The sequence below is a fragment of the Onychomys torridus genome, chromosome 3 (genome assembly GCF_903995425.1).
Source record: "Onychomys torridus chromosome 3, mOncTor1.1, whole genome shotgun sequence".
Classification (NCBI taxonomy): Eukaryota; Metazoa; Chordata; class Mammalia; order Rodentia; family Cricetidae; genus Onychomys; species Onychomys torridus.
In genome coordinates, this window is record NC_050445.1 from 22,168,115 (window position 1) to 22,182,200 (window position 14,086).

Sequence of the window (14,086 nt, forward strand, 5' to 3'; positions counted from 1 at the left end):
CAAAGCAGTAATATTAGGTACCATTTGGCAAAGTTCAGTAACCCTGCCCCACCCCCACCCCCACAGGCCGCCTATTGGAATGGCTGAAGCGGGCAGACAGCCCACCATCATTCAGCTGCATTAATTGAATGCAGCCAGCATGCAACTCTAAGAAGCTACTAACCAGATTAAAGCAAAGCAAGAGACTGGGGTGGTCCTGAGAACAGTTAGTTCCTTGTTGTGACCTCTGCTGCAATAACCCTAATAAACAGATATCCTAGTGCAAGGAAAACGTTACATCACGACAGATTTCACACTAGCAAGACGGTCAGTACAGAAATGTTGCCTGGTACCATTAAGCAACAACTCAAGCCATGTTATGCCAAGAGTTCATGTCTTCATCTACACACAAACCTTTGTGTTTATGTGAGCACAGCACAGTGACGCAGAACACTGAGCTGAGATCTAACACTCACTATGGATGATTTTACAGGCTGCAGTCTAAGAGGGAAGCATGTGAATCACCTTTGTCTGAGGGACCTTACATAACCAATCAGTAACTTAGGGACCGACAGTCTCCACTGGTTTCCAGTGTGCCCAGAGCTGGTTGCAGGAGGCACCATTAGGAAGCATCCTCCATGCCCACATCCTCCTGCAACTGCTGGACCATTTTTTCTTCCAGCTGCTTTCCTTTGCCTGCAAGAGGAGCCCGGATAAGATGGATGCTCTGCTTGACTTCTTAGATATCCTGATCCTTCTGTAGCTCTTTGTTTTTCTTCAACCTGTTCATTATAAACTTAGCCTGGCGCTTCTGCTTGATCTCTTCAACTCTCTTCATTGCATCAATAGTTTTACTCCAGAGCTCTCGCTGGTATTTCACAGGTTCATTTCTACGTTTTTCAAATTCAAATGAGTTGTCCACAGTGAGCTCCTTGCCGGCTGCTTTCCGGAAGGCTTTAGTCCACCTGACCTTGCGTGGGTTCCGCTTCTTCTTGAAGTTTTTATGACACTTGGATTTGCAGAATCGGAACACCTTGCATTCATTGCGGACGAACATCATGCCATGGCCCAGGTAGATTGGCCCGGAACAGAAGAAACATTTCTCGGTCCTCATGTTGACTCCATGTGGGACCCACCTCCCAGGCGCCGAGCTGAAGCCAGATTATCTTTCTTTTTTGAAACTCCAAGACAATTTTATTAGAGTGAAAGAAAAACCGCAGGGCAGGAACGCTGTAAATCTCAGTAAGTTCCCAAAGGAGAAAAATAGAGAAGAGAAAGGGGAAGCCATACTGTTGAGGAGTTGGCATGGAGGTCAGCTACATTGTGGACAAGTACCACCTGGCAGGGAGGAAGCTTTAGAGAAATAGCAGAGTACCAGAAGAGGCATTCCTAGCTCTGATCAGCATCAGAAGGTGAAAGACAGAAGAGAAGAAAAAGGATCATTACAAGACCGGTAGACCCAGCCAAACCACATGGTAGCTCATAAAGACTGGGCTAGAGGAGGCAGAAATTCTGGGAAGGAAAATTCAAAGTGAACCCACCTTTTCCAGTGAAAGTCCCTTGGCCCGCCCACCTTCACCAGAAGGAAACAGTTTCCTTTTATCGGGCCTTTACTGCCACTGTGACATTCTGCTTTCTGAATAGGCACTCCTAAAATCATTTAGGAACTAGATTGGAGATCAGAGCTTCCAAACACTTCTGGTCCTGGCCATTTTGGGCCTATGGCAAAAGTTGAAGAATCTCTCCCTAAATTTCCTGCATCGGTTCTATCCCTCTTCTTTAGCATTCCCACTCTGAAAACTAACTGCCATTTAGGAAATTTGGGGTAGTGACTGAATTGGGCTTCTTCCTGTAGGTAGGGTTATGGGGTGTGGCAGTTGTGGATACCCTTCCTATGGGCCTAACCTGAAAACTTCAAAAATGTATCTGTGGCTACATTTGTAAAACAGCCATGGATAGGGAAGAAAGGATGTCTTTGATTGGTGGCTGGATAGAGATGTGAGCAAGAAGTAAGAAATTTCAGTGCCAAGTGTGTTCATCAGAGGGTGATCCTGAGACTCTTCAAACAATGTATGCTATTGCCATTGTTCTTGGTTGCCCAGAAGACACCACTGATATATGTTGGACACAGAACAGACAGAAACTAAGCCAAAAGTGAGATAGAAGCTTCTTCCCTGTTAGCTAGTTATTATAGTGCTGAAAGGAACTATGCAGGCTTCTGCAGGAGAAAAACCATCAGTGTATTACCTAAGTGTGAACCTGTGAGCTACAATACCAACCTCCAGGCGAGATATGCCCACCAGTACAATGGTGGCTTGATTATGATAGGGGTAACCAACCACTTTCTAATTTAATTTGAGGCTTCTCCAGGAAGGAACCCATTCCTTGTATCATAACCCTGGTGTTATAACCTGTGACCTAATAGGTCAAAGGCCATAGAGGGAAACCTATTGCTCTTGTTTTGCTGGACGGCCATATTGTCATACAGCCTCTTTAGTCATGCTTATATCATAGACTGTGGTATTGTGTTCCCAAAAATATTGTGCAGGCTAATAAACTTATCTGGGGTCAGAGAACAGGATGGCCACAATATTAAACATGAGGATAGGCAGTGGTGGCACATGCCTTTAATCCTAGCATACCAGAGACAGAAATACCTCTGGATCTCTGAGTTCAAGGCCGCATTAGAAACAGCCAGGCATGGTGACACACACCTTTAATCCCAGAAATCCAGCCTTTAATCCCAGAGAGTGATGGCAGAAAGTAGAAAGATATATAAGACGTGAAGACCAGAAACTAGCAGCATTTGGCTGGTTAAGCATTTGGCTGGTTAAGCATTCAGGCCTTGAGCAGCACAGTTCAGCTGAGAGCCATTGGGATGAGGACCCAAGACCAGCTGAGGAGCTGGAAAGGTGAAGTAGCTGTGGCTTGTTCTGCTTCTCTGATCTTCCAGCATTCACCCCAATGACTGGCCTCAGGTTTGTTCTTATTAATAAGACCTGTCAAGGTTCCTGCTACAATAGACAGTGCTACTTTACCTTCAGAGTTGCTTACTGCTGCAAGCACAGTTAATGCAAAGATTTATACATGGTCAAAATGCCAAGAATAAGTGATAGGGGAGAGATCTGCCCTAAATAGGACATCTACCTGCTCCCTCCAAGGCCCAAGGAACACCAAAGAAGAAAGGAAATCAAGGCAGGAACTCAAAACAGGATGTTAAAGTAAAACTCTTGGAGGAGCAAAGCAGCACTGCTTATTTGGCTCTGTCTCGTGACTTACTCAGCTCACTTTCTTGTACAATCGAAGACTACCTGCCCAAGGATGGCATCTCCCACAGTGGCCTGGGCCCTGCCCCCACCAACTATTAATAAGAAAATGTCCCACAGACATGCTCATAGTCCAATCCAATGGAGGCAATTCTTCAACTGAAGCTTCCTCTTCCATTTATTTGTGCTGAAATGTGATTTTTTTTTTTTTTTTTTTGAGCTGAGGATCAAACTCAGGGCCTTGTGCTTACTAGGCAAGTGCTCTACCACTGAGCTAAATCTCCAACCCTGAAATGTGATATCTTATTTTTATGTTAATAAGTAAAGTTTGCCTGGAGATCAGAGGTCATAGAGCCAGCCATTAAACAAAAGTCAGGCAATGGTAGCACACACCCTCAATTCAATCACATGGCAGGCAGAGTCTCTGTGTGGCCAAGGACACAGCCAAGCGTGGTGACACATGCCTTTAATCCCAGTACCAACCATAGAGACCTGGAGGTCTGTATAGACAGACAGTGACAAGGAAGTAATGTGGCTGGGCTTAGAGCCAATGAGAAGGCAGAACAGGAAGACAATAAAAGTGCAGGTTAGACAGGAAGAGGCTCTCTCTGGGGAAGCTACTGTGTGGTGGTAAGCTAAGACTAGTTATGGCTATTTGCTATTTCTGTGATCTCTTCGGCTATCACCCCTGTATTTGGCTCTGTGTTTCTTATTTAAAAAGACTGTTTAGAAATTCATCTTCATCTTCCCAGGTAACTCTAATTTGTGTCATTCACAAAAAAATAACAAATACAATCATTAATCATTATAATAAATCTCTATTGACACAGCCACTAATCATTATAATGAATGTCCATTGAAGGAAAAATCTCATATTTTAATGCTGGAAAAAGAACTACTCACAAACGGTTTACATACATACAGAACAAAAGTTATACCTAGACAAAGACAGAAAAAGAGAAAAAATAAAACTGGCCTAAAGTTGATGTTCGGTGTCTTCCTCAGTGGCTCTCCACTATTGATCAGAGCCAGGAGCTTCCCAGTTCCTGCTAATTTAGCTAGTCAACTTGCCCTGTAGATCCCCTTCTCCTCATCTGGGGAGTGGAGACTGCAGGGGCCACCATGCCTACTCAGCTTCCATGTGGATTCTGGAGGTCCAACTCTGTTCTTCACTTTTGTATGGCAGGCACCTTTTCCTCCAAGCCAACTCCCAAACCCAGCGTTTTACTTTCTTACTTGGTGCCCACATTATTGATTTCCTTAAAACAAGGATATATGATTTTATCATCAGATAAAAATTGGATATGTTTTCTTTACTATACACATTTTACTGGGCATCTTAAGTATTCATAAATGATTTCTTTTGCATACCAATTATCGGAAATGAGGCATTGTCAATAGAGGAAAGGCAATGAGACAGCAGGCCTGATATGGCTGATTTGCTCCTTTAGTCTTAGTCTACACCCTTAAAAAATGCAGGAAGATTAGCAGGGAAGTAGAAGACTTAGTCAATGTACACAAGTAAAATAGATTCATCAGTTTTCCATCACTGTGAGAAAATGCCTGAAATACTCTTGTAAAATGAAAAAAGATCTGCTTTGCTAATAGTTTTGGAAGCTTTCCCCACAGTGTCTTGATCTTGTTGCTTTGGGTCTGTAGCAGAAGGGCATAAGAGAGATATCCTAGATTGGTGACTACAAAGGAAAGAGAGGAAGGGAGAGGCTTGAGGGACCAAACTTCCAGTATCTTCCATGACCTTCTTCCTGTGTGAGTCTATAGCCTCCTAAAGATTCTAACCCCTCCTAACTGTGCCATATGCTGGGACAAAGTTTCCAGTACATGAGCCTCTAGAGTTCATTAATTATAGCATAAAAACTGACAATACCTGACTTTCGGCAACCAAGCAATAAGCTTGATAAGTATTCTTACATTCTTGAGTCCAATTAGACTTAGGCCTGGCTTAATTTTCTGCATAATGAGTTTGAATGGGTAAGATTTCTTAAGTGTTGGTGTGTAGAATCATAAAAACTAATCATTTAACTGTAGCATAGTGGGTCAGATGGATTTATATTATGGAGAAATTACCCTTCTGTAAAACCTAGGGAATCAATAACACCTACCATGTGGATCATTTGAGGATGTATTTAAATTTGATACCAAGAAGTTTAGAATCATCGAACTACTAAATGCTCACCACATATGATAGCCTAAATTAAGCCTGAACCATGTGGCTAGAAGCTCCTGGACCAGTGTTGAGAACACCATATTCTTATCTTAGAAACAGATTTAACACTAAATATCAGGCAGAGTTCTTTAGTCAATTAAGACTTTATGTAAAGTACCAGGTCCGCATGGAATACATATGTATTCATTAAATACTAGAGCTCTGTACTTACCCCTCACTTGCTACATGTAGAGGATTGTGTTACTTTCTCTGGATCAAGAAAAGAGTATCACTGAGCTGAAGGGACATGGACTTTGAAGAGCAAAGTGAAAACTTAAGAGATGAATGGAAGGCATAAGAGCTGTGTATCTAGTGTTATAAGAAGTTGGCTGCTAAGCTAGTGAATTGTATTGCTACTGCTTTAACCTAATAGTTGCTGTTCCTGCTGAAATTCGCATTTTCTACTGTCTGCATTCTCATGGGCCTAAGAGCCGCAACTTTGACTCTGTCTTATGAATATCAACTCTTTACTAGAGGGCATTGATAAAACATAAGAATGTCAGTTTTAGGTGGAGACCTTAGCACAGGCAGAGTACTTGGAGGGTTTTAATGAAATCAAATCTATGTTCATTTACATATTTTAGAAATGCCCAGCGATGACACTATTGATTTCAAGATGCGGCAGAGGGGTGCATGTGATACCGGGAAGGAGCCTCCCACAAGCACTCAGCAATGATCTAAGCCCATGACTGTTTCCACATCCAGGCTCCTTGCTCAGCATTTGGCTCACATCTTGATTGATACTCACGAGAGCCCCACGAGGTACTTACTATTATTAACAGAATTCTTCAACTGAGATACTGAGAACAGTAGTGACTGTGGGACTTGCTGAAACCCACACAGCTACTAACTAGCTGAGGAAGAATTCAAACCTAGAAAATTGAACTCCTGAGTTTGGGATGAGCCTTGCCTACCCTGCCTCCCTTGTTGTTCATATTTCTGGGCCAATACCCTGAAGAGCCCTTCGCCACACAGTGCAGTAACATATTTTATGATGAAGCCAATCAATTGGGCCTGAGAACGCCTAATGTTAGCTATTAAAAAACTGTAAGATTATGGAAACTGAGTCAGTTCAATAAAAACCAACTTGGTAGTTGAGACAGTTGTATCTTGCTATGAGTCTCTCATCTGCTAATTTAATTCTGCCAATATATTTTATACTTCCTGAAATTCTTTATGTAATAACTAAAAATGCTCCTAGGTAAAGTTACAGGTGTAATTCAATCAGGAAGAAAACCCCAACTAGAGCATCTCCTTTGGTTCAGGAGGACCCTCATATGAAGGTCCTTTGAGATGTTTATATGTGGGTTCTCAGAAAAGAACCTCAAATCTCACCTAACTGAGAAGCTATGGCCTCTGCACTGTACCAGTGAGGATTTCCTCTTCCTCCTCTGTAGCTCCGATGCCTTGCCTCTGCCACTGTCATTCAGCCGCCACTTCTTCTCTTGCCTGATTTGTGGTCCTCAGAAGTTCACTTGGAGGGATGGGGTTGAAAGAGAAGGCAGGTCCAAACAGCGTTGTATGGCGCCAACAGCTTCTCTGGCCTCTCCTGTGTCACTCACTGATCCCAATAAGGACGTACAGCCCCGTTTCCCAAATCAAGCTTCACCTGGAACACAGTGAGAGGGTGTCAAAGCTTCCAGTGAAGTTGTTTGCTGTGGATATTGATCTGTATAAAAAAAAAAAAAAAAAAATGCTGATTGGCCAGTAGCCAGGCAGGAAGTATAGGCAGGACAAGGAGAGAGGAGATTTCTGGGAAGTGGCAGGTGAAGGCAGAGAGACACCGCCAGCCACCACCATGAAAAGCAACATGTAAAGACACCGGTAAGCCACAAGCCATGTGGCAAAGTATAGACTAACAAAAATGGGTTAATTTAAGATAGAAGAAGTAGATAAAAAGAAGCCTGCCACGGCCAGACAGTTTCCAAACAATGTAAGTTTCTGTGTGCTTTCTTGGTTGGGTCTGAGCGACTGTGGAACTGGCGGGTGAGAGAGATTTGTCCTGACTGGGCCAGGCAGGAAAACTCTAACTACAGTTGTTCTAACCTCAATTTAACCGCTGAAGGGAACATCAATTGCACAAACACACACACACACACACACACACACACACACACACACACGAAAGAGAGAAATCACAGAATACGTCGAGGCACAGTGGTCAGGTGTGGTATTTCGAAGGAAGGCTGACCGGGGAGTGTTGGAAGTAGAGACCAAACGGAATCATAGCACCAAGTGGTGCCACTGTGGACTAATCCCTGGGTGTTATCAGACCCAGAACAAACACTGGACACTGCATTAAGTCCACATGACAATTAAAAATTGAACAATTATGATTGGACAAAAAAAAAAAAACCTGCCCTATAATAGCAGCAACAACAAAATAGCTTTTGTCCCAGTCTACTAAAAGAAAAATGTGGGTAACTTAGTAGCTGGGATAACCTACAGGCCAATATAGGCCAACGTGTAACGCAAATTGCTCAACGGTCTTATTGATAAAAATCCCGGAGCCAGATAGATAATGGGGTGAAACCTGAAAGATCAGTGAAGCAGAAAAAAGCCAGTCATGTTCTTACCGCTGAGAAATCCTCAGCCCAAAAGAGAGTGAGACACCTTTCTCTGCCCAGACATCACTTCCTGAGATTAAAATCCCAGTACTGGGATTAAAGGTGTGTACCACCACTGCCTGTCTCTGTTTCCAGTGTGGTCTTGAACTCACCCATCCACATGGATCTCTGCCTCCAGAGTAATAGGATTAAGGGTGTGTGCCACCATTATCTGGCCTCTATGTCTAATCTAGTGGCTGACGTTGTCCTCTATTTCCCAGATAAGCTTTATTGGGGTGCACAATATATCACCACACTGATGGGCAAAGGAAAGCTTAGTGCTTTGTAAATACTGCTAAACAGGAGAGAAAAGAGGTATTTCTTAAATATGAAAATAAATAGCTTAAATGTAGGTCACAAGTTTATCTCTTTTAAAAAAACTGCAAACCAAAAGCTTTCCTGATATTTAGCTTACCATTCTGATTTTAAAACATTAATAATCTATTTTCATGATTTCATTATTTTTGTCATTTCCCATGGTCAGTAGACATTCTTTCAAAAAGACAAATTCTCAGAAAGTGAACTTGTTTTGCTCAGATGCCTGGGCCTAACAGTAATGGGGATTTTAGGTTTGCTGTAAGCAGTCTCTCCACCTCTTGTGATGTGAACATTCAATGACAATTCTACTCTTGGAAATCCTGTCTGTTTGCTGGGACACTTAAGCAGCATTTTCCAGAAGTTCATTATTGCTAGTTGCTTCCTTTATTACTACTCTCATTTTGAGACTAGTAAAATCAACAAAGGATACACAGAGAAAGCATTATAGTCATTGTATAGCATATATTAAGAGCAAAAATTACTTTTTCTTTTAGAAGCTTAATTTGTTGGAGAATTGAAATTATTCTTAACAAAAGAAGAACAAGACCACCTTCATTTGTGAAGATATGATATACAATAATAATATTTAAATAAATACATAATGCTTTCTCTGTGTATCCTCAGTTATTAGTTCTAAGATAGTCCATGGATGGTAAAATTCATGGAATATATATATACATATATATATATACATATATATATTCTCATATACTTAAATTATCTCTATCTTAATTATAATCCCTAATACAATAAAAAGTATTCTGTATAATATTTTATTTCAGGAAATTTTAAAAGTCTTGGCATCTTGTCAAAACAGTGAAGATTTTTATGAATGTTTTCAATCTGTAATTGGTTAAATACACAGATGCAAAATAAAGGAGTGTTTATATTTGTTCACTAAGAATAAAGGAATGTTTAAATTTACCTTAAAAAAATCAACAAAGGAAGTTTCAGATTGTAGGGGGCTAGTGTTACAACACTATGCTGAAGTTACACATGGATGAGACATATTATTCCCTAATATTACATAATAAATTATCTCAGATATCAGGTTAAAGCTACACATATTTATCATCTCACAGTTACACGGACTGTAATCTGACTATCAAGAGACTGTTTTCCAGTCAGGGTGCTTTCTCACTAGAATCCAGGAAGTATTCCTTCTTCACTCACCTGGCAGGGGAAAAGTCAGGTTCTTGAGGTCGTAAGATCAGGTTCAGTCAGACGGAAAATGCTGCCAGCTTTTGGCATTCCCTTAAGTCCATATGGCTTAGCTCTCTACTTTCAAAGCTTGCACAGTGCCTCAGAACCTTTTTGTAGCTTGAAACATTTGCAAGAAAGAATCTCATCTTTTCAAGGGCTAAGACCCAAGGATGATCTTCCTTTTAATCAATTGCTTGATATGTGAACTGACCACTCTATAACAGATCCCCTCATTTTTGTAGAGCTAAGACATACAGGGATGAATTGATGAGCATTGTCTCACATTCCTAAGGACCACAGAGGCATCCAATACACAGGAGGAATTACCAAGAACTGCCTTGGTAAAGCATTTTGGGTTATTTCTGAAGTTCCTCTGGGAAGGCTAAGAAAAAAATCTGCAATGTTGCCTGATAACCCTGCTCCTCCAAAGCTGGAGCCCAAGTTTGAAAAGATCCTGGAAAGGAAGTGAGAGAAGGCATCTTAAGGGGAAAGGCTGACGCTGGCAAGGACAGAAATAGCCCTGCTGAAAACAGAGACGCCAAACAGACCAGGGACAAATAGCTGAGACAGAGGAAGTATGGCACTTTTTTCCCATTTTTCTTTAATAAGAAATTTTCTACTCATTCTACATACCACCCACAGATCCCACCTCCTCCGTCCTCCCTCCTCCCATCTCTCAGCCCTTCCTCCCAAGCCACCCCACATCCCCACATCCCACAAATCAAAGTCTCCCGTGGGGAGTCAGCAGAGCCCAGCACACTGAGCCTGGTGCTTCTGGTAAATTTACAGTGTAAAATGCTTTGTTACCTTAAATACATTATTTCACAGCATAACCCTGGCTACTCTGGGACTCGATGCGTAACAAAATCTGATCATGAATTCAGAGAGATCTACCTGCCTCTCCCTCCCAGGTACTGGGATTAAAAGTGCACCACCACATTCAAATGAAATAGTATTTTTTAATTAATATTTATGAAAATTAAGGATTTCATTTTACATTTTTGAAGCCATGTTTTTAGAGCAGAGAACACTCCACTGCTTATGGGCAAAAGGAACACGTGTCACTAAGGTGGATTGATGCAAAGAAAATACCTTTGTTTTTTATTTGGAAAGGTTCCTCTTGTCTCTCAGGGCAGGTTTCTTGGCACTGACACACGTGGCCACCTTGGCACAGAATTCCTTGTGGTATGAGAAAACTCAAAATTCATTTTTATGAACTGAACATGTAGCCATAAATCCACATACCTAGGGACAACTGAGTTTTGATAAAGAAGCCAGAAATTCACTCTGTGAAAAAAGATAGCATTTTCAGCAAATGATGCTGGTCAAACTGAATATCTACATGTAGAAGAATCCAAATAGATCCACACTTGTCACCCTGCACAACACTCAACTCCAAATGGATCAAATACCTCAATATAAGACCCGAAGTACTGAATCTTATAGAAGAGGAAGTGGGGAATAGCCTTGAACTCATTGGCACAGGAAAATACTTTCTGAACAGAACACCATTAGCTCAGACACTAAGAATAAAAATTAATAAATGGAAGCTTATGAAACTGAAAACCTTCTGAATAGCAAAGGGCACCATCATTCAGACATAGCAGCAAGCTCCTGAATGGGAAAACATTTTTAGCATCTACACATGCAATTGAAGGCAAATATCTAAAATATATAAAGAACTCAAAAAGCCTGGACATCAAGAAAACAAATAATCCAATTAAAACAGGTTCAGATCTAAACAAGAGAATTCTCAATAGAGCAAATTCAAATGGCTGAGAATCACATAAATGTTCCACATCCTTCGACATCAGGGAAGTGCAAATCAAAACTACTTTAAGATTTCATCTTATACCCACCGGAATGGCTAAGATCAGTTTTACAGAAATGACAGCAGGTGCCGTGGAGGACGCGCAGTAAAAAGGACACTTATTCATTGCTGATGGGACTGCAAACTTATACAGCCACTAGGGTAATCAGTGTGGCAGTTCCGTGGAAGACTGGGAATAGATCCACCTCAAGATCCAGCTGTACCACTCTTGGACATATATCTAAAGCATGCTTCATCCTACCTACCACAGCCACTTGCTCAGCCATGTTCATTGCTGCTCTGTTCATCATAGCCAGAGACTGGAAACATCCTAGATGCCCGTCAGCAGATGAATAGATAAAGAAAATGTGGTACATTTGCAAAACGAAACATTACTCAGCCATTGAACAAAATGAAATCATGAATTTGCTAAATGGAACTAGAAAACATCATCCTGAGTGAGGTAACCTAGGTCCAGAAAGACTAATACGATGTGTATTTGCTTTTATGTGGATGTTAGCTCTTAAGACATTAATAAGCAAGCTTGTGTACCACAGAGGTTAGGTACAGAGTAAGGGCCTTGTGGGGAGGACTATATCACCCTAAAAAGGAGAAATATAATGTGGTTTGACAAGGGATGGGGTCTGAAATCAAAAGGGAAAAATGAGAAGGGAGAGGGAAGGTGAAGCAAGGAAATGAATATGAAGAGGGACAGCTAAAATTAAGGGCCATCTAAGGGCCACCCTAAAATACAGTAGAAGTACCTAAAATCTATACCTATATGAAGGTAATCTAAATGTAATCATTAAATAATGAGAGAGAGTCTCAACTGGACATCTCTTGTCACCAAATGGAGGTTTCAGTACTAGGAATGGGTGACATACAATCAAGTTGTTGGCTAAGCAGGTCCCGTGGGAACTTCCAAACAACTTAAGCTGTTACCAAGGCTATTTGTTACTCTCCATAAGCTGACAGCAAGGTGCTATTGCTGGAGACAATGCTTACACAAGTTATTGAACACAGATAAGTCAAGCTGGTGCATATCTCTAGCCTTCACCTCTAAGGGCTAGTGTTCATGGTACTGTAAAGTACCCTCCATGCTGCCAAAGGAGAAAGGTAAACACCAACCCAGCTACAAACATTCAATCTACAATGGTGACCTGTTTCCAAGATACACTGGTGCAATAGTGAAACAAAGCCTGGGGGAATAACCAACCAATATCTGATTTGATTAAAGGCCCAATACATGAAATGGAACCCATACTTTTGCTGTTTGGTTTGCCAGAAATGTGAGACTAGATGGACCAGCTATCTAGGGGAAACCAAATACTACTGTTCTGCTAAAAGAACACAGCAATGAAATGACTCCTAACTACATTCTACTATACCCATAGATCAGTTCCCCACTCAGCCATCGTCAGAAAAGTTTCCTCCTGCAGTAGATGGGAACAAAAGCAGAGACACATAGCCAGAAAATACAGAGAGTTAGAGAACTAGGAACACACAGCCCGAAGTGGAATGTCTATAAAATCCCTCCCCTGAGAGTTTAAGGTGCTCTGCAGAAGAGGAGGCAGAAAGAGTCTAAGAGCCAGAAGGGATAGAAGATAAAGAAAAAATGAGGTCCTCTAAACAAAGCACAACAGAAGCAGACCTGTGCAAGCCCTGTGCATGCTGCACCTTGTGGGGTCTCAGAGCAAAGAGAAGTGGACACATGCCCCCACCCCTAACATAGATATCTCCAATTGGTAGGCACTTGAAAATGAAAAATTAATTTTTCTCCAAGGGAGTCTCACTTTGGGGAGACAAACCACTCTAAAGAGTGGGCCCCACTCCCAGCAGTAGATGACCAACCAAAAAACAGTCTCAACATCTTGGAAGATTCTTTGTCAAGGCATGCTTTGTGGTTTTGCTTTGGTTTCTTTCTTTCTAATTTTTTTTAAGCCTTTACAGGTCCTTTTTGTATATTTTATGGTTTCTGGGTTTGTGTGTGTGTGTGTGTGTGTGTGTGTGTTTGGTTTGGATTTTTTAGCTGAGGATTGAACCCAGGGCCTTGCACTTGCTAGGCAAGTGCTCTATCGCTGAGCTAAATCCCCAACCCTTGGTTTCTGTTTTTATATTTTTATGTGATTCCTATATTTGCAAAGGTGTGTGTCTCTGCACCTGTATATGTTTCTTGGTCTTTTTCGTTGGCTCTTTTTTGTTTTGTTTTGTTTTGCCCTATTCTGATTTTTTATTTGTTTAACTTTATTTTGTTGCTATTCCCTAAATGCCTGCTTGTTTTCTTAACAGGGACAGAAAGGGTGTGGATTAGAATGGGAAGGCTGGTGGGGAGGAACTGGGAGGAGCGGGGGGGGGGGGGGGGGGGGCATTACAATCAGAATATATTGTATGAAAATCTATTTTTAAAAAAAAGAAAAATAATAAAAATAATTTTTAAAAAAGGAGGAAGATGAGGGCCTTTCAGATCATTCTGCTCATTTTACTTCCCAGAAGCCAAAGACAGCCCATGAGAATCACCCAGCATGGAGGCTGTGGATGTTCTGGGAAAAAAGACTCCAACATAACTTCCAAAGTTCTTTACTAACATGAAGGAGAACACAGGATTTTAAAACTACAGAGAAAAATACACAAGGGATGGATGAGCTGTGGCTTAGGGGAGAATTTATGTTTATTCTTTTTT

General features: G+C 41.3%; 1 pseudogene; it reads right to left on the reverse strand.

The window, feature by feature from the left end:
• Positions 1-601: 601 nt before the first annotated feature.
• Positions 602-1,093, reverse strand: LOC118580796 (annotated as a pseudogene).
• Positions 1,094-14,086: the final 12,993 nt, after the last annotated feature.